Source organism: Dermacentor albipictus, chromosome 1, assembly GCF_038994185.2.
Source record: "Dermacentor albipictus isolate Rhodes 1998 colony chromosome 1, USDA_Dalb.pri_finalv2, whole genome shotgun sequence".
Taxonomy (NCBI): Eukaryota; Metazoa; Arthropoda; class Arachnida; order Ixodida; family Ixodidae; genus Dermacentor; species Dermacentor albipictus.
The window spans coordinates 82518347-82537764 of NC_091821.1; the positions used below are offsets into that span (position 1 = coordinate 82518347).

The 19418-nt window shown below is 50.0% G+C and overlaps 2 long non-coding RNA genes across 2 annotated transcripts; both read right to left on the reverse strand.

The window, feature by feature from the left end:
* Nucleotides 1-4803: 4803 nt before the first annotated feature.
* Nucleotides 4804-6320, reverse strand: LOC135907471 (uncharacterized). The gene is made up of 4 exons (XR_010566009.1): nt 6207-6320; nt 6013-6073; nt 5839-5930; nt 4804-4920 (listed from the first exon to the last, which is right to left on the reverse strand). It is a non-coding gene; the product is annotated as an uncharacterized lncRNA (long non-coding RNA).
* A 3434-nt stretch (nt 6321-9754) lies between these two features.
* Nucleotides 9755-11188, reverse strand: LOC135907472 (uncharacterized). The gene is made up of 2 exons (XR_010566010.2): nt 11122-11188; nt 9755-11057 (listed from the first exon to the last, which is right to left on the reverse strand). It is a non-coding gene; the product is annotated as an uncharacterized lncRNA (long non-coding RNA).
* Nucleotides 11189-19418: the final 8230 nt, after the last annotated feature.

Below are 19418 nucleotides of genomic sequence, written 5' to 3' on the forward strand. Positions count from 1 at the left end.
GGCTTAGGGAACATGCAAAAGGTATAAAAAATAATGAAGGTGAGCGACTTGTTGATCACTGCAGGGCTTGCACCGATTGCGTTCCACGGTTCCGCGAAGCGAGGATTTTGGGTAGAGGCAAACATCAGACATCGCGTGAAACATTGGAAGCCTTCTACATCAAGAAAGCGGGTCCTAACTGTGTTAGTGATACATCGGTTTTTCTTTACGAGGCTGAGCTGAAGTTTCTATCACGCCTACTTTGATAAATCTATGTACTCCATGTTGCCTTGTACGCATGCGCGGTGTTTTGGAAGGATATGTCGAGTGCTTTCACCCTCATTAAACAGTTGAAGTAGCGCCCGTGGTGTTGTCGTCTTTCTTGTGTGTGTTGTGTTTTTTGGCGCAAAATATTTTCAGTATGCAAGATCACCAACTAGCCCAGCAGTTAACTCTTCTAGTGTAAGAACAGTTTACACCCTTTGGAGTGCATATTTGCCACAAAACGATAATCGTCATGTTTTGACCGCATTTCCTTTCCTGAAAACGCTGCGCTCGTTACTTTCCTGTTGGAAATGCCATGTCATGCTGATAACGCGCATGCCGTTCGTTACTGGAAAGTACCGGGCTCGCCGCGTAAAAATGAAATGCGGACAAAACAGATGACGATTATTGTTGTGTGGTAAATATACACCCCAAAGAGTGCAACTGTTTTTAGAGTGCACACAACGGTAGTCGTCATCTGCCTTGCTTAATTTGGCCTCGAGCTCCACCACTGGAAAAGCTGGCGCCACCGTCGGCGTGACGTGCTAGGAGGGATCACGTGGGCATAGCGGCCGCGTCGGCTGCTTCGGGAGCGCCGAAGCGAGCTGAAAACGAGTTTAAATTCCCTCGTACGCTGCGGTACTCATTTAGTGGCGAAATCTTCCCGCTTCGAGTGTCCCCTTTACGACGCTTGTAAGCACTACAATAGGTAGTGGCTGCCTTTGAAGGCGCGCAACATGGTAGGCTACTGCTCGGTGCCGCAAGGCCGGACGCACGTAACGGAGATCGGTGTCAGCCTTGTTCACACGTAGCCGCAGGACAAGAAGCTGCGTGAAGCTTGGCTCGTGAAACATAAAACTGGCAAACAGTCATCGGCTACAACTAGGGTATACAGCAGGCACAGACGCGAGGAAGATTTCTGCTACGGCGCCCGGTTTGCGACGTTCGGAAAACGCGCACTGAAACGCTCGCCCGATTCCGCTGCCCGACTAATGTCATAACGGTTTGGTCTATGAGCTTGTCAATGCTATAGATACTGGCAAGTTCACTGGAGTGGAAAGGGAGCGGTAAGAAGCACAATAAAGAAGAGCATGGTATATGGTCATGTTTGTGTTATGAATTAATGCACTGGATTACAAAAAAAAAGAAGAGCGGGAAATCGCAGGCTCAGAACACCGATAAATATACAGTGCGATGCAACTCGAGAAATAATATTGAAAGGTCAAAGAATTTAGAAGAAAATAAAGATTGAATCGTCGCGACGGCACATCACAGTCCCCGTAGGCGTCGAAGTCTCTACAATGAAATTATTTTTGAACAGCTCTGATAGCGCCAACGCAACAAGGTTACTTGTATACTGTCAAATGATCATATTCTGCGGCCTAAAGCTCATGGAACGGTGCGAAAACGTGCGCGGAGAAAGCGAAACAGTGCGCGGACAAGCATGCAGACGCGCAGTCGGTCGCTACGAATCTGCGCGATCGCTGCATTGAGGCTTCGTTCTATTACGCTCCATTTAGTTATACAAACACTATAAGGACATATTTCACATAGTTTGCTCTCAGCGATTACCTACCTTTCACGCAAGAAGCCAGTTCGGGAGACTCCATGCATCGCGGCGGCCGCGCGCAGTGGCGTTCACTGTACGTATTCGGTAAAGAGATAGCGTCTGTAAACGATTGTGTGCTTTCAGTTTGCCCAAGATTATTATTTAGACAGTAAAAAACTTATCTCGTTTCGAAAGTACTTACAGAAATGTCCGGGAGAGCTCGCGCGGGATGTTTTCAGTGAGCGCTGACAGCAAAACCTATGAGGAGCGCGCCGCATGATCCCTCATACTACGCCAGCGAGGCGCTTCCGATAGATGGCGACTCCGTAACTCCTCGCCGCTTGTAAACTCTTCTTAGAGTGTATGTCATGCTGAAAACGCGCATGCCGTTCGTTACTGCAAAGTACCGGCCTCGGCGCTTTAAAGAAAGGAAATGCGGACAAGACATGATTATTGTGTGGCAAAAGGATGTAATTTTGCTTAAGAGTGTACACCCCGAAGGGTGTACCTTTGCCTAAGAACACTCTAAAACAAAATTACACCCTTTGGGTCGTATCTTGCCACACAACAATAAACGTCATAGCTCTTGTCCGCATTTCCTTTCTTTAACGCGGCGAGCCCGGTACTTCCCTGTAACGAACGGCATGCGCGTTATCAGCATGGCATAGCATTCCCGACAGGAAAGTAGCGGACGTGGCGTTTTCAAGAAAACGCAAGCAAGGCAGATGACGATTATTCACTCTAAGAAGAGTTTACACCCTTTGGAGTGCCCCTTCTGCCACAACGATAATCATCTGTCCTTCCCGTGTAGTCTAAAAACTCCTAAGCCCTCGTTAATGCACTGGCCAGCGGTAAAATTATCGTCACTTCTTAAAAGAATTAAAAAATCCTCGTCATATCTAAAGCCTTAAGGTAGAACCTATATAGCATCAAAGGAACTGTGCAGGTCGCTGTCACTTGACGCCAAGAAAATGTCACGCAGCACAGGAGCGACACAGGAACCAATGCATATTCCTTGCCGTTGAACATACAATTTTTCGTTAAAAGAAATAAAAGTAGACTAAGATACATATAAAACTAACATTATCAGTGGTCATGCCAACTAGATTCTGAAAATCTACTGGGCCGTTGCGGTCAATGCATTGCCTAAGAGAGGCACACATTTCCTGTTGAGGCACTGCGTAAAACAAATCAACTACGTCTACAGAAAAGCGTGTGCGATAGAGGCGTTTTCTTTCAAGAATTACATCTCTATAGACCTTTTAGTCGTGAAAGGATCATCGATTTCAAGTTCTTTAAAAGAAACTGGCTAATTGCTGCAAAGAATTAACCTTTCTCGCTTACGATGGCACGGAACGAAATTCCTTGTGCGATTTTGCTGTGAAAAACAGTCTTAATGAAGCACCTTTACATTCACTTACTGCCTTAAATAACTTCGAAAGGTTAAGTTCTGTGCAAAGTGCTAAAGCTTATTTCTCGACCCTTGCTTTTACGTTAAGTTCTTTTCTACAGCTTGTTGTGCCTTGTCGTTATAAACACACCTCCTGAAAAAACCACGAAACTTCCTTCCTTGTCAGACTGAAGAAGCTGAACGTAATTTTCTTTGAAAAAAGTTCGACGGTCCTTGTAGGGTCTCTGGACTTGCCGGAGCCCTACCAAGGGCATCAACACCTTCCAAAAGGCATCTCTCCTGGTCTTCACTTGTGGCTTATTTCTTTGATATCCGGCTATTTAAGGCCAAAAGTTGATGGGCTGGTATATGTGGTTCATGGATATACTTTGGCACTTTGCCTAGGGCACGTGACGCTTTCCAGGATTGCGATATGGTCTTCAGGCACCAGCAGACCCTCTCTTTGTGCTGCCTTCTTGTCTTTCGGGACATGAAGCAGTCCTATAATGCGATCCAACCACAAGAATTAGGTAGCTTGGGACGCCGACGCTTGAGAATCCTGAAACGGTGCTCAGCAGCAATCCAGGTAGGGTAGGAATGCATAGCAAAGCAGACGCAAGACGTCCCAGCTATGTCTGACTTGAGCCCACAATTAATTCCGAGCGAAGAATCTTACAAACGCGCTTAACGTGCCCTGTTGACGCCTTGAAAGGACCAAAAAGGAAACTGCTGACCTCGTCAGGCAAAAGTCCTTTCCGTAAGCAGAAACCGATGAACCTTGACCGACACACTGACTGCAAAATATGGTTGATGTAGCTTGAAGCAGACATGGTAAAGAAGAGGCCCACTGTACTAGAAATGTAGTTGAGTAAAACTTGTTGCTGGGCGAGTTGGTTGAGATTTAATGAATACATTGTAGCACCAAAAGGAAAATAAAGACTTAAGGGAGCAAGTAAGAAACGATAGCCCAAGCAGCAGAAAGTCCCCGCTACAAAATCGGCCCGACGTTTCTGGCCGACTGCAAAACGGTTGGCCCGACCTCGGAACCCGAAGGGGGACCGGCATCGGGGATTGACACACTGGTCTCACGTTTAGCGACCATCGGCAAGTGACTTGGGGCCCGACCACTGTAGCCGACGTGGCCGAGTGCACACTGCGCGCGGGCCGACTACGACCCAACATTTCGTAAGCACCGGTTTGCCGTTGGCCATTGGCTGGGTGCAGGCGTGTGTGTGTTTTTTTTTATTATATTAAAAAAACCACATCAGGCTTTTCTTTTTTTGCTGCATGTTGCGTTTTCAGCTCAACGATATACAGTTTATTAGAGGCGTTTAACTCGCGCTGACAATTAATATACGCGGCATGCGCGTATAATTAACATGTAAAACATAATTAAACACCACTAATTATTATCTGTACTCGTTAGTATAAATATGTAACACGCAACAAAAGAAACACGTGAACGGAATGTTTTCTCTTTTACGTGTTTATTTTGCAATCATAAAATACATTAATATTCGTGCTGCAGTGTTAACAATTTGCAAGCAGTCTTTCTCCACTGAAATAGTATGATACAGATAAAGGACAGTGCTGGTCTGCTGTGAGAATTTCGCATAGTGCCTGGGAGGCTCTTTTTCAGCCGTTCCTATGTTCTTAGTTAGCTCTGAACGGTACAGCACCCGGCATTTCTTTGTCCCCGTCGAGAGTAAAGCTTGGATAGTTACATTGCTCATACAAACTGAAACAAATGAACATACAAATAATATAGTAATGAATAACTCTGTGAACCATGCAGATGATTTAGTGGACTTTTTCACATTTGTGTGCAAGAATTCCTGATCCTGGCACAGCCACAGACAAAATTATTATTTCTTCGTTGCACATGTATGTATAGACACATACTGTGCACTTCCAGTGAAAACTAGTGCGTACAACTTCTGCGACGTGATTCACACTTTAGAAGCGCCCAAGCAAACATGATGACAGGAAGAATCGATAAATTTACTGACTTGGCTCAGAATATAGTTGCAAAAAATATACATCCAGGCAGCGCGATCAATGAGTTTGACAATACATGGTTGCACAAACAAAGTAGCACGCAAATGGTACGAGATCAGAGTATATAGGTTTGCGCAACGTCGAGACAGCAGTGACAAAGTTTTACACGTAAACAATGAAAATGCGACAACAGAACAATTGGGGAACAACTTACATATCGGTTGTCCGCAGTGTTTCACGTACGTGTCTTTTTGTCTGATGTTCCTAGATCTACTCAAGTCCATATGCGGAGAAGTGCCACACACAATCCATTCTTACCTGCAATGCCCCAGCTGCTGAGCACGAGGTCGCGGGATCTAATCCCGGCCACGGCGGCGGCATTTCGATGGGGGCGAAATGCGAAAAACCCGTGTGCTTAGATTCAGGTGCACGTTAAAGAACCCCAGGTGGTCGAAATTTCCGAAGTCCCCCACTACGGCGTGCCTCATAATCAGAAAGTGGTTTTAGCACGTAAAACCCCAAAATTAAAAAAAAAATGTCCCAGGCGTATATCGTACAGTACTGGGTATTTACAGTTTTGTTTTTTCATCTGTGGGAACAAAAGCGACTTCGAATTAATTATGACTTTTCCGCAATGACAACCAGACAAGCGTCTTACCTGATTTCTCCCCGAACGGCGATAACAGTTCTGAGCGTAGCAGGTCATTCGCACACCATGCTTCAATTTAAGCAGTGTCGTTCCAGTGTTTCCTAGAAAAAAATTAAGGAAGTTACGCCGGGCTCACAAACGTAAAATTAATATTAAAAATATATACATGAAAGTACGTCTCACATTTCCTTGTCCCAACTCTCGAACGCTTGATACGTTCTCATATACAGATCTTTTTTTCTTCCTGCCAGAAAAACAACACAAAAACAAGGAGTTCATCATACGTTGCAAAACTATTTGCGCAACACAAAGCGAGTCTTGTTAATTTGACAAAGGTGGTCATGTACTACACAACGTAAAATTAAAATGCCACTTACGAGTACGCATATCCTGAACGGCGAGACACGGCGGCTCCACTCCATGGAAAGGACTTGCACTCTCCTTGTCCATGTTACCTTGTGTAGTTCGCGTTTATATGCGCAGTGCATGATAATAGAAATACGCCAACTAGTCTACCAAGCTGTCGAGACGCGGAATGAGCTGGCATCCAGAGCTAGCATTTGGCGGGAACTCGCGCCCCTGCCGCCGTGCCTGCGCCCCCGCGAGCAGGCGGCGTTGCGCCTGACGAAGAAAAAATAGATAGCAAAGAAAGCCCCGCTTCGCTTCCTCGCCCCGTCCTCGCTGGTGGGAGCTGATGTTGACGAAGAGAATCGGCCGTCCCTGCTTTCCAAGAACGTTTTCATTCATTCTGGGAGAGTGAGAAGCGACAACACAAGACGACCGCGGTTCCCCATACTTTTCCTTTCTTCTTTTTTTTTCTTTTTTCGCTGTTTCCTTCTTGGTGTGTGTGTTGTGCGCGTGCGTGCCTGTGTGCGTGAGTGTGTAATGAAAACCTGCGATGGTAGATTTTGCAGGAATTGTTAGCTCTATACGAATATGTATATAGTATGTATAATTTTGACCTCTTCAGTGCGTCTAACAGTAGTTTGTGTGAGCGGCGCGCACTCTCGTAACTTAGCCGTCACGCATTTTACGCCGACCTGTCAGGCAGTGTGCTCACCGCCGCAATCCCGTAGATCACGAGGCGCCCCGGATGGTACTTTGCTCCCCGCGAGAGACCCTTGAGTAAACACGAGGAAAGACTCATCGCACCGATGCCCGGCCATAGTTCCTGGGACTGTAAGAAGAGACCCACGAGTAGACACGGGGGTTCGAGCGAGGCGAGAGAGAAGAGCCGGAGGTCAGCCGAGCCAGAGAGACGGCCCGGAGAGACGCACGAGAGACGCGGCCGAGGAAGGCAGCAGCACGCTTCACGCCGACGCTCTGCAGATAATAAACAGTTTGCATTTGAGAAAGAATCCAGCCTTTTTCATTTTGCTGTCATGGCGCAGTCGACAGGATCTGCAGACGCGTCTTTCCCGAACGAAGAACGAGCGGCCACCACGGAGCCCAGCAGAACGCCATCGGTGAGCTCGGAGTCGACGTTCATCTATTCACCGATGAAATCAACTGTCCGCGAAGTTCTGAGCGCCCTGAAAAAGCAACAGCTGACTGACGAGCTGAGAATGCGTGGACTTCCGTGCAGCGGCCGCAAGGACGATCTCGTGACCCGTCTCCAAGACGACAACACTCGCCTCCAGACCGAAGCTGACGGCGACGACCACGAAAAGGCGGACTCCAAGGCGCCGGCTACGATCGAGAGTCTGCGTGCAGAGGTTGACCAACTGCGACGGCTTCTAACCCAGCAATCGCGGGTCACACGATACGAGTGACACAACGGCGGCACTGAAGCCAACGCAGGCGCAAGCTGGGGACGAAACGGGCTCCCAACGTTTCGACGGGATCCAAGCCCCCGCTATGGCAGCGAACCAACGGCCTGCAGAAGTCAACCGTGGCGCACCTCCACAGCCCTCGCCGGAGAACACCGCCGCCACAGCTTCAGAAGGTACGCCAAGCATGACTGAAATCGTGGCCATGTTCGCACGCGCGCAGCTGCAGATGACGGAAGCGTTGACGAGAATGTCCGCGCCAGCTCCGCCCGTGCTGATCCAGTCTACGAACGATACCGCGTCCGCCATCCCCGAGTACGACGGTGATGTACAACGAAATGTCCAAACGTGGATTGCGCAGGTGGAACGCATTGCTGCGCTGGCCCACTGGTCCCCATCACTGACGCTCGCGACGGCAGCAACCCGGCTGCAAGGTGCCGCAAAGGACTGGCACAGTTCTTACGGTATGGCTTGTGAAACGTGGGACCTTTGGAAGGAAGCACTTGCCTCTCGTTTCGACCGGAAACTCACAATGCAAGAGTTCTTGGACCTGCAAGCTTCGCGAAAACTGCGCAATTCGGAGACCCTAGTGGAGTACATGTACTCTAAGAATGCTCTACTGGACAAGTCTCCCTACCCGCTTGCGAATGAAGAGAGAATTTCGCTGATACTCAGCGGGATCGAAGACGACACCTGGGCGAATCCTCTCGCTGCACAGCCCTGCAGCAGCGTCATTGATTTGATAGACCGCGCAGCGCTGCTCGACACCAGGCGGCGTAAAGCAATAACGACGCAAACAACGCAGTTCCGACAATCTCAAGCTGGGCAACAGAGCCAACGAAACCAAACGAGGAACAGCTACGAGAACAGAGCGGCAGCTGACGACGGACGTCCCGTGCCGAGCGATCAGTCAATGCGGCGCGAACACCGAGAACCACTTCGAGCGGCGCGAGCACGAGCCTTGTTTGATCCGCACCGATGGCACCGGCTGTTGGAACCTCAGTGCTGACGCCCGTTATTGCAACTGGGTCGCAAGCCCCAAGGGTAGCGTAGGCCTGGCGGCCTGGGGCACACTGGAAGCATCCGAAGGTCCCAGCAAAGCATGAGGCGACTGCTAACAGAACAACTTGTTTATTCTAGCATCGCAAAGAGCGGGCGGTCAGGTCGACCGAAGTAGAGAGACGGGAGAGCACGTTACTCAACAGCAGAAATCGGAGCCTCTCTCCTGGCGTCCGGGGGCAGCTGCTCTTATACTCTCGGAGTTGAGAGCAAGAGGGAAGGTCACGAGATGACACCCCGTGACGGCAGCGACGGACGGACTGAGAGACACGTTGGAACAAGGAGGTGACGCATCAGACGGGCCGGCGCCGGTCAGACCTCCTCGCTTCACACTGGGGGAGCTCCTCTCCCCGGCTGCCGCGCTTTGACAAGCGTGGGCACACACACACACACGCACACACAAAGACACGTGGCACTGAACATGCCGGGACGCGCTCGGCGGGGCGCGCTCGCGGCCGCTCCAAACGGGCCAAAATGTCCGCCGCTTGGAACGAAGCTCCGGCGTACGTTGCATCCGCGCTGGCTTTACCGCGCGTCGTAGGCGAAACGTAACAAACCGCCCCGCCGGGGGAGGGAGATCCCGATGGTCAGGGGACTGCATCCGCTGTCCGGAGCCCAAGTAACCACGGATATCCGGGCGACGTCCGACGGACGTCCTTTCTGGATATTCGGGATGTCCGTGGGATATCCATGAATGTCCGACGTACGTCCGAGGGACGTCCCTGGGAAATCCAAAGGTAATCGCTTTGGCATCCGTAGTACGTCCGACGCGGACATCCAGCATGGACATTCAGGGGACATTCATATATATATATATATATATATATATATATATATATATATATATATATATATATATGTGTGTGTGTGTGTGTGTGTGTGTGTGTGTGTGTGTGTGTGTGTGTGTGTGTGTGTGTGTGTGTGTGTGTGTTAGATGTGTCTTCCCGGGGATATTCCAGATATACACATGCCTTGAAGCGACAATAGTGGCCGGGACACATTCAAGCACCGGACCATTATATATATTACATTGGTCTAATGCTTGAATGCATTCTTGTTTTAAATAAACGAGAAATGAACTTACACCAACTTCCAAATACAATTAAACGTTTATTGTCACCTTATACATATACATAAAAAGACCAATAAGCAGATATATGCATACTGTTCAAAGAACAAATAAATACACGGATAAAGAAGAAAACTTGCAATTTCAATAGCACAACAACAAGGTAGAGAACAGCAGAACAAAAATACTTATTGCCCACCCTGCTTTGACATTTGAGTTTGCAGCATGGAATAAAAAGAAAGAGCAAAAACACATCAATTAGCATTATTAAGCAGCGAAAGCAACAGAAATGACATGAAGGAATTAATCTTGACTACATCACTTCACTAGCACTCTGCGACACGGGCACAAAAAATGACATTAACTGGCTAATGCCTTAAACTTTAATGTCATTCGCGGGCTGCCACACGGACATGCTTAATGGTATTGCAGCTTAAATGTTATTCGCGACGTAGTGCGTTCTCGTAAGTCAACTTGCCGTCAAATGCGTACTCTCGTTCCCAATGTCTCCACATTCTGACGTGGCTAAACGAACTATTAGTGAAGAACAATCAATATATTCTTCACTTTCTTTAAACAATAGCTCTTTCTCGTGGCGTAGTGCGTTCTTACAATTATTAAAACTCACTTGACCATCGAATGCGTACTCTCGTTTACAATGTCCCCGCCGTGGCCGTAGTGACCATATTCTCACGATATTAAACAAACTTGTAGATAAAAACAACTAATATATTCTTCACTTTTTTAAAAGGAGCTTTTTATTTTCGTAGAGATCAGCAGGCGATCTTGCCGCTACTGACGGCTACAGCTCTGATCATGAGCGCATTAGCCAGGAGAAGCTGTTTGCCAGGAGAATCAAAGGGCGCCGATGAAGAGTCCGCGGTAGCTAAAGCAAATGTAGACTCCGGGGTCCTGCTTACCAGAAAACCCGCATTGACTTGTGCGTACACCTCTCCTAAGGGATCCTGTTCCGTTCTCACAGCGAAGTGAACCATCCGAAGCGTCACGTAGAGTATATCCATCAGAGAAGCAAGGCACATTGTCCTTAGTGCGCGTAGTGTCACAACCACCGTCCTGAACTTCCGATGTCGCCTCGGTGCAGCGACCAGCATCACAAGGCGTACAAATATTTGCAGGGACAGCCCGAACGCACATGTTAATGCATGCGTGCGGGGTATGCGCGCCACTGCACAGTTCTAGACTTGCGAATTCTCGAGCTATTGACTGCTGGCTGCCGGTGCGAGATCCGAAGTCCTCGAATATCGTCTTTGTTTCCAGCGACGCTCTTTTTCGCGCGTGCGGCTTCTCCCGCAGTCTAGTCATCCTGGCACCTGTGAAGAAAACACATTTCAATACCCAAACGAATTAAAAAAGAAATCGATGTAGCTGTCATACCTTGGTAGCTGAGTAGGAGACTTCAGCAGGCACGGAAGGTGACAAACGCTGCTCCGCTGCCCTTAAAACGATCGCAGAATGAAAAATGGCGTGGCGACGATGGCTAGAGCTTGGATTGGGTTGGATGACTGCAGCGTTCTGCTTTGCCAAGGTTGTAACACTTCCACGTGCATCTACGCAAACATAAATAGGCTTTTAAAATATTCTATTATTACACAGTGAAATATTTACTTATTCTGGGAATATTCGGTATCTTATTTTCGAGTTTTTGGTTTCTGCTAAAGCTGTCGGCGCCAGAAAAACATAGCCTTTGAGATTACTGTCAATGCATGGCGGCTCTGTCGCATTATAGCTTTCGTAATCGCTTTCAACGCACGCAGCCACCAAAAGCGTAGCCTTTGAGATTTGTTTTTGTTACCTATAATGATATTATTGTATGCACAATTGAACACTGCAGACAACTTCCTGTTTTAAGAAACCAGCCAAAAACAGGCGCACACAGGAAACATACGAGAAGACAGGAAAGAGGCTGGAAGAGGCCTGTCTTGTGTATGTTTCCTGTGTCCGTCTTTTTTTTTTGCTGGTTTTTTTCTTAATACAATGCACCAACTAGCCCAACAACGTGTTTTACTTCCTGTTTCAATGATAAACCTGAACCTACATGTTCGGAGGTCAGGACCAAAACTCTATGATCAGGAACTTTTCATAATGAGGGATAACTTGAGTGCTTGGCTCTAGGTCGAATAAGTGGCTTCAAATGGGCGCTTATATATTCTGCTAGTCATCCACAAGCATTTTTTTAAAGCAAACTACAAATTGTTTGTATGACCCACCGATATAAAAAAAAATCGTATTTTAATACTGCGATGTTAAAGTGGGCAGAATTGATATCAAGTTGGAAATATATTTATTTTGCTTTGAAAAAAGAATGAACTGTGTCCGATAGAGAACAAAAATAAACAAATATAATATGAACAAACTAAAATTTCCGGCAATATATTTATGCTAGTTTATATATAACATACTAGTGTATATCCTGGGCATGCCTATTTATGGACAGCCAGCGGACGTTCAAAATGGGATGTCCCATGGACATCCCGGTGGGATGTCCTTCGGACATCCAAACAGGATATGGACTTCTCCTGTACGTCCCACGGACGTCCGTGTTGGATATCCGGATGGATGGACGTTGGGACTTATGGTGGACGTCCCACGGATATCCGTGGTTACTTGGGAGGGATGTCGCTCGATGATGCTCATAACCGAAGTCGGTCGTCCCTTGGCGTTTCTTGAGCGCAGCGCACCGAGAAGGCCTCGTTCTCACGTTCAGGTTCACAGAGGACACTGCAAAGTGACTTCGGGAGAGTTCTCATTTTTCTCTCGTTCCCAGCAAGCGTTAGAACTACGCCGAAACTCAGCCGCTCAGTCAGCAAGCACGGCACAACCCTCACTAAGCCATGCCAGGCTCTTTTCCCTTTAATACTACTGCCTAGTTCCTTACAGTAGTCTAGCAGCACTCAGAACGCGTCCACAAATTGGAAAATTGCACTAGAAAGCACATCATCACTTTGAAACACTACACAAAAGCAATATGTTAAAAATCCTGCCTCAGGAAGAAAAACATCAATAACAAACAATTTTGAGGCTGATTCCCACGTTAGGGGCTTCGACTTAAGCCATCGGCGTTACCGTTGAGACTCCCCTTTTTGTAACGCACCTCAAAAGAATATTGTTGCAAAGCGAGGCTCCAGCGCAGGAGGCGGCCATTTTTGGGAGAGATGGTCTGCAGCCATTGGAGAGGGCAGTGATCCGTCTCAATGATAAACCTCGAGCCGGCTAGGTAGCATGACAATTTCTGAACGGCCCACACGAGACACGCACACTCTTTCTCGGTGGCGCTGTACGCCTGCTCACGACTGGTCAGCTTACGACTAGCATACAGGACGGGGTGTTCTACTTTTCCATTTTCCCGTTGGCACAGTACAACGCCCATGCCTCGCTCACTAGCATCGCACTGAACAACGAACCCTTTGGTGTAGTCGGGCGATCGTAGCACAGGCTGGCTTGTTAGGGCGCTCTTTAGGGCGTTAAAAGCTCTTTCCTTGGTCTCGTCCCAGACGACTGTTTGCGGCTCTGTCTTTCTTAGAGCATCCGTCAGGGGAGCCGCGATATCAGAGTACCTGGGGATGTACCTCTGATAGTAGCCGGCGACACCTAAGAACGACCGAATATCGGTCTTCGTGCGCGGTTGCGGAAAGTCTCGCACAGCGGCCACCTTTATTTCAGACGGGCGGCGACGACCCCGACCAATCACGTGACCAAAGGTAGACAACCTCGGCCTGTGCTAACTGGCACTTGGGAGCCTTGACTGTCAAGCCCGCTTCGCGCAGGCGGGTTAGCACTGCCCGCAAGTGTGCCATATGCTCAGACCAGGATGCGGAGAATATCGCTACGTCGTCTAAATACGGTAAAGCGAATTCTTGCTGTCCCCGCAACACTTTATCCATGAGGCTTGAAAAACAGTATGGCGCGTTCTTCAAACCAAAACTCAACACTTTAGGACGGAATGTTCCCATTGGTGAAATGAACGCCGCATACCTACTAGCCTCTTCTGTAAGTGGAACCTGCCAATAACCCCTGACAAGATCTAGGGTGGAAGTAAACTGAGCGCTACTAACTTTCTCAAGGCGCTCCTCGATGTTAGGGATCGGATAAATTTGATCTTTAGTTATGGAATTTAGCCTGCGGTAGTCGACACAAGGACGAGGTTCCTTGCCCGGTACCTCAACTAAAATCAAAGGGGAGGTATAATCACTCTCACCCGCCTCAATAACACCGAGCTGTAGCATCTTCTTTACCTCAGCCTCCATAATATCGTGCTGGCGGGGTGACACCCGGTACGCCTTGGATCGTACTGGCTCTGGTGAGGTAAGTTCTATATCATGGGTAAGGACAGAAGTCCTACCAGGCCTCTCAGAGAACTGACCTTGAAACTCTTGTAAGAGCTGGCGCAGTTCGGTTTTCTGCTCAGGCGACAGCGGTGCTTTACTGATTAAGTCACTAATGACTTGATCGGTGTCTTCCCTGTTCGTCACTGAGCCTAGTCCCGGAAGCTCGACCGGAAGCTCTTCGGGAGCGTTCACCATCATACACACTACTGCTTCCCGTTGCTTATAGGGTTTGAGCAGATTACAGTGGTAAACTTGCTGTGCTTTCCGTTTTCCTGGCAGACTCACCACGTAGTTAACGTCCGACAGTTTTTGAACAATTTGTGCTGGGCCCTCCCACTGCACGTCGAGTTTGTTTTTTAGCGATGTGCGCAATATCATGACCTCATCGCCCACCTCAAAACGACGGGCCCTGGCTGTCCGATCATAATAAACTTTGGCCTTCTGCTGGGCCTTTGCCATTGCTTCACCTGACAACTCCTGTGCCCTTCTTAAGCGTTCGAGGAGCTTAAGCACGTACTCCACCACGACTGGGTCGTCGCCCCTGCCTTCCCACGATTCTCGAAGCATGCGAAGCGGAGACCGAAGCGAGCGACCGTACACCAGCTCAGCTGGCGAAAACCCCGTAGCCGCATGCGGCGCGGTCCGTAATGCAAACATCGCCCCGGGCAGACACAGCTCCCAGTCAGTTTGATGTTCAAAACACAATGCTCTCAACACGCGCTTCATGACGGAGTGGAGCTTCTCAACGGAATTCGACTGGGGGTGGTGCACTGAGCTGTGTAGCAGCTTTACCCCGCACCTTTCGAGAAAGGCCGTCGTCAAAGCGCTAGTAAACACTGTGCCCTGATCTGATTGGATTTCCGCAGGAAAACCAACTCGCGCAAATATGGACAGTAGTGCATTGACTATCTCAACTGAGCTGAGTTCTTTAAGCGGCACTGCTTCAGGGAACTTTGTCGCTGGGCAGATCACAGTCAAAATGTGTCTGTACCCCGTGGCTGTTACCGGCAGAGGTCCCACTGTATCAATAACGAGCCGTCTAAAAGGCTCCGTAATGATAGGTACCAACTTCAACGGCGCCCTCGATTTGTCCCCTGGTTTGCCCACCCGCTGACAGGTGTCGCATTTCTTCACAAAGTGGTCTGCGTCCCGAAAACACCCTGGCCAATAGTACTCTTGCAAGAGACGGTCCTTAGTTTTCTTAACTCCTAGGTGTCCGGACCACGAACCCCCATGCGACAAGCGCAACAGATCCTGACGATAGCACTGAGGCACGATCAGCTGATTGAACTCCACTCCCCTGCGGTCTATATACTTCCGGTACAGGACCCCACCTCTTTCCACAAAGCGAGCATTTTTCTTGGCGACACCTTCCTTGACAATGCAGCGTATGTTTTCTAGGCTGCCATCCCTCTTTTGCTCGTCTATCAAAGCCGACCGGCTGACTTTTAGCAACCTATTAAGTCCGTCTGACGTAGGCGCGACGAGCAAATCTGCAGATAGCTCTTCTAACTTTCCCGCATCGGGCATTTCCTCTCCAGTATCTGGTGCCTTTAACGCTACAGGCTCAATTTTATTCAGTTCGGGCGTGCTCTGAATATCACCTTGCTGCGCCTCTGACCCTTTCTCATCGTTCGACAACGTCGGCCCCGCAACTACCGCCTTTGCAGCGAGCTCCCGAACCTTCGATCTGGTTAAGGCCTGAACGCTAGCCTCACCAAACAAAAGCCCCTTCTCGCGCAGGAGGTGATCGGACCTGTTCGAAAATAGGTACGGGTACTGGGGGGGCAGCATAGATGACACTGCCGCCTCCGTCTCAAGTGCTCCGAAAGGTCCTTCAATAAGCACTTTTGCTACGGGCAGACACACGCTATGAGCTTCCACGGCTTGCTTGATCCATGCGCACTCGCCCGTGAACATATCGGGTTCTACGTAAGAAGGGTGAACTACATCCATCGTAGCTGCGGAATCGCGAAGCACTCGGCACTCCTTCCCGTTCACGAGGAGGTCTCGCATGTAAGGCTCGAGAAGCTTCATGTTCTCGTCAGTGCTGCATAACGACAAAAACACGACTTTTGTTTTTGTTTCTGGACACTGCGCCGAAAAATGACCCGGCTTCTGACACGTATAACAAACGCGCGCTTGCCTCGCCTCGAACCGCTTTCTGCGTTCGGCTTCGGCTGCCGCCGTCTCCTTACGTTCAGTCGGACTGCTTTCACTCGCGTCCGCACTACGTGTGTCCCCCTTTGCTCTCATGGGCGTGAACTTCGGCCTCTCAAACTTGGAGCCAAATTCACCCTTTTGACCGTCCTTAGCTCCGCGAGCCCGACGCGTCACGAACTCTTCGGCTAGCTCAGCGGCTCTAGCCACCGTACTAACGTCTGGCCTATCCAAGACCCAGTACCGCACGTTCTCAGGTAACCGACTATAAAACTGTTCTAGCCCGAAACACTGCAGAACTTTCTCGTGGTCACCAAACGCTTTCTCTTCTTTGAGCCACTCCTGCATGTTTGACATTAGCCTGTAGGCAAACTCTGTATATGACTCACTTTTGCCTTTCTCATTTTCTCGAAACTTCCGACGGAACGCCTCCGCGGACAGCCTGTACTTTTTTAGCAGACTCGATTTCACTTTGTCGAAATCCTCTGCCTCCTCTCTATCCAAGCGAGCGACTACGTCGGCCGCCTCGCCGGGTAACAAAGTGAGCAAGCGCTGTGGCCACGTTTCCCGAGAGAACCCCTGCTTCTCGCACGTTCGCTCAAAGTTAACCAGGAACAAACCAATGTCCTCTCCAAGCTTAAACGGCCGCATTAGGTCAGTCATTTTGAACAATACTCGTTCTCCTGCACCGTGTGCCTGATTTCCATTACGAGCGCGTTCCATCTCTACCTCGAGACGCTTCATTTCCAAAGCGTGTTGACGGTCACGCTCTTCTTTTTCTTTCTCGTTTCGTTCTTTTCGTTCAAGCTCATCTCTTTTTGCAGTCTCCCTCTCCTCAATGGTCTCAAGGCATTCCGACAGCTCGTCATCCTCAGCTCCTAACTCAAGAATAACCCTTAGCAGTTCTGGTTTTCTGAGTTTGTCTGAGACATCCAGACCCAACTCTCTTGCAAGCTCCAACAATTTCGGTTTGCGCAACGACTTCAAATCCATGGCTGCTCTGAATGCTGCTTTCTCTACTGCCTACTATTGTCTTGCCGCAACTAACCCGGCAGCAACGACAACCACAATTACCAGCTCTGTTTCTGACACTAACAAAAGCCTGGCAAAACTCAGAAGAAGAAAGTCCCGCACTCACCAAACCTCGCAGCCAAGAATTCAGCGCAGTCGTTCCGCTGCAGGCAACCAGTCATCACACAGGGCTCGTTGCACTGCTCCCGGATGGTCGTTGTGCTGCTCAGCATACAGTCAACCGCATATCTTCGCTGCTGGCCTCCGTTGTCGCGATCCCACCGCTGGCAACCAGATGTTTGATCCGCACCGATGGCACCGGCTGTTGGAACCTCAGTGCTGACGCCCGTTATTGCAACTGGGCCGCAAGCCCCAAGGGTAGCGTAGGCCTGGCGGCCTGGGGCACACTGGAAGCATCCGAAGGTCCCAGCAAAGCATGAGGCGACTGCTAACAGAACAACTTGTTTATTCTAGCATCGCAAAGAGCGGGCGGTCAGGTCGACCGAAGTAGAGAGACGGGAGAGCACGTTACTCAACAGCAGAAATCGGAGCCTCTCTCCTGGCGTCCGGGGGCAGCTGCTCTTATACTCTCGGAGTTGAGAGCAAGAGGGAAGGTCACGAGATGACACCCCGTGACGGCAGCGACGGACGGACTGAGAGACACGTTGGAACAAGGAGGTGACGCATCAGACGGGCCGGCGCCGGTCAGACCTCCTCGCTTCACACTGGGGGAGCTCCTCTCCCCGGCTGCCGCGCTTTGACAAGCGTGGGCACACACACACACACGCACACACAAAGACACGTGGCACTGAACATGCCGGGACGCGCTCGGCGGGGCGCGCTCGCGGCCGCTCCAAACGGGCCAAAATGTCCGCCGCTTGGAACGAAGCTCCGGCGTACGTTGCATCCGCGCTGGCTTTACCGCGCGTCGTAGGCGAAACGTAACAGCCTGCTTTAACTGCGGCAATATGGGACATTTGTCGAGGGAGTGCACCAGACCCAAGACGGAGGCCACAATCCACGCGGAACGACGCCGAGAAGCCAGATATGACGCAGGCAATGCCGGCACATCCTCCAGGCAAGCGAACTGCTTCCTGCAATCGACGGGCGGCATCCTACCCATCGTGAACGGCTTCGTTGAGAACCGGCCGGTCAGAGTCTGCATAGACAGCGGCTCCAACGTCTCCGTCCTCGACGAGAGCTCCGTGGGCCCTGAGGTTCATCCCCGACCCTGGACGTCTCCCGAAACGATAGAAGTGCTCGACCGGTGCATCAGACCGGCGAGAGTGGCGACTCTGAACGTGACCATGGGAACATCGACCGTGCGACTCGAGGAGGTGGTGATCGCGCCCTTGCCAGGTGCCATGGATCTGATTCTTGGTTCGGACTGGCGCCGCGCTGCGAATGTTGACGTCACGTTCCACCCCACTAACGACGTCACCCTCGTCCCCGTTCAGCCATCGATGAGTGAGCCGTCGGATCACGCACCAAGCGCACACAGTGCGCATCGCGTCGGAGAGACCCTAATAACAGCCTTTAGCAATCGCAAGGTCCTAGACGAACTACCGGCGAGCGATATCGGCTTCGTACAGCTGAACACGAAGGACCCCGGTCCTGACGAAGATTACACCAATCAGGTTGAACAGGCAGTATCCAATATGTCCCGCGACGCAAACGCCGACGAACGAGATGAGCTGCGCTCAGTTCTTCATCGTCACCATGAAACGTTCACCACGAGGAAGGACGCGCTGGGGCTCTGCGCTCACGATGAGCACAGCATCGAACTCAGGGACGATATTCCCGTCGCCTCAAAGACGTACAGATCCTATCCCGCTGACCCTCAGCTTCAAGAGAGCGATCCCGAATGCCAAAAGTTCCGGGCGGAAGCAGGAACTGTTAACTCCATCTACGAAGTGGAAGACGACATCGTGGTGAGAAGATCGATCGAGGGTGGACGAGCTTGCAAAAGGGTAGTGGTCTCTGCGGCGCTCCGAAGCAGCGTAATGACAGTCTTTCATGACAACAACGGACACTTCGGAAGCGAGAAAACGAAAGCCTCGATCCAGCGGAAGTATAGGTGGCCATCTAAAGTAAAGGACATCGGCCGCCACATCGAGTCATGCCACACAAACCAGATGATTAACTCACGAACGGCACGAGCTGAAGAGTGCCTCA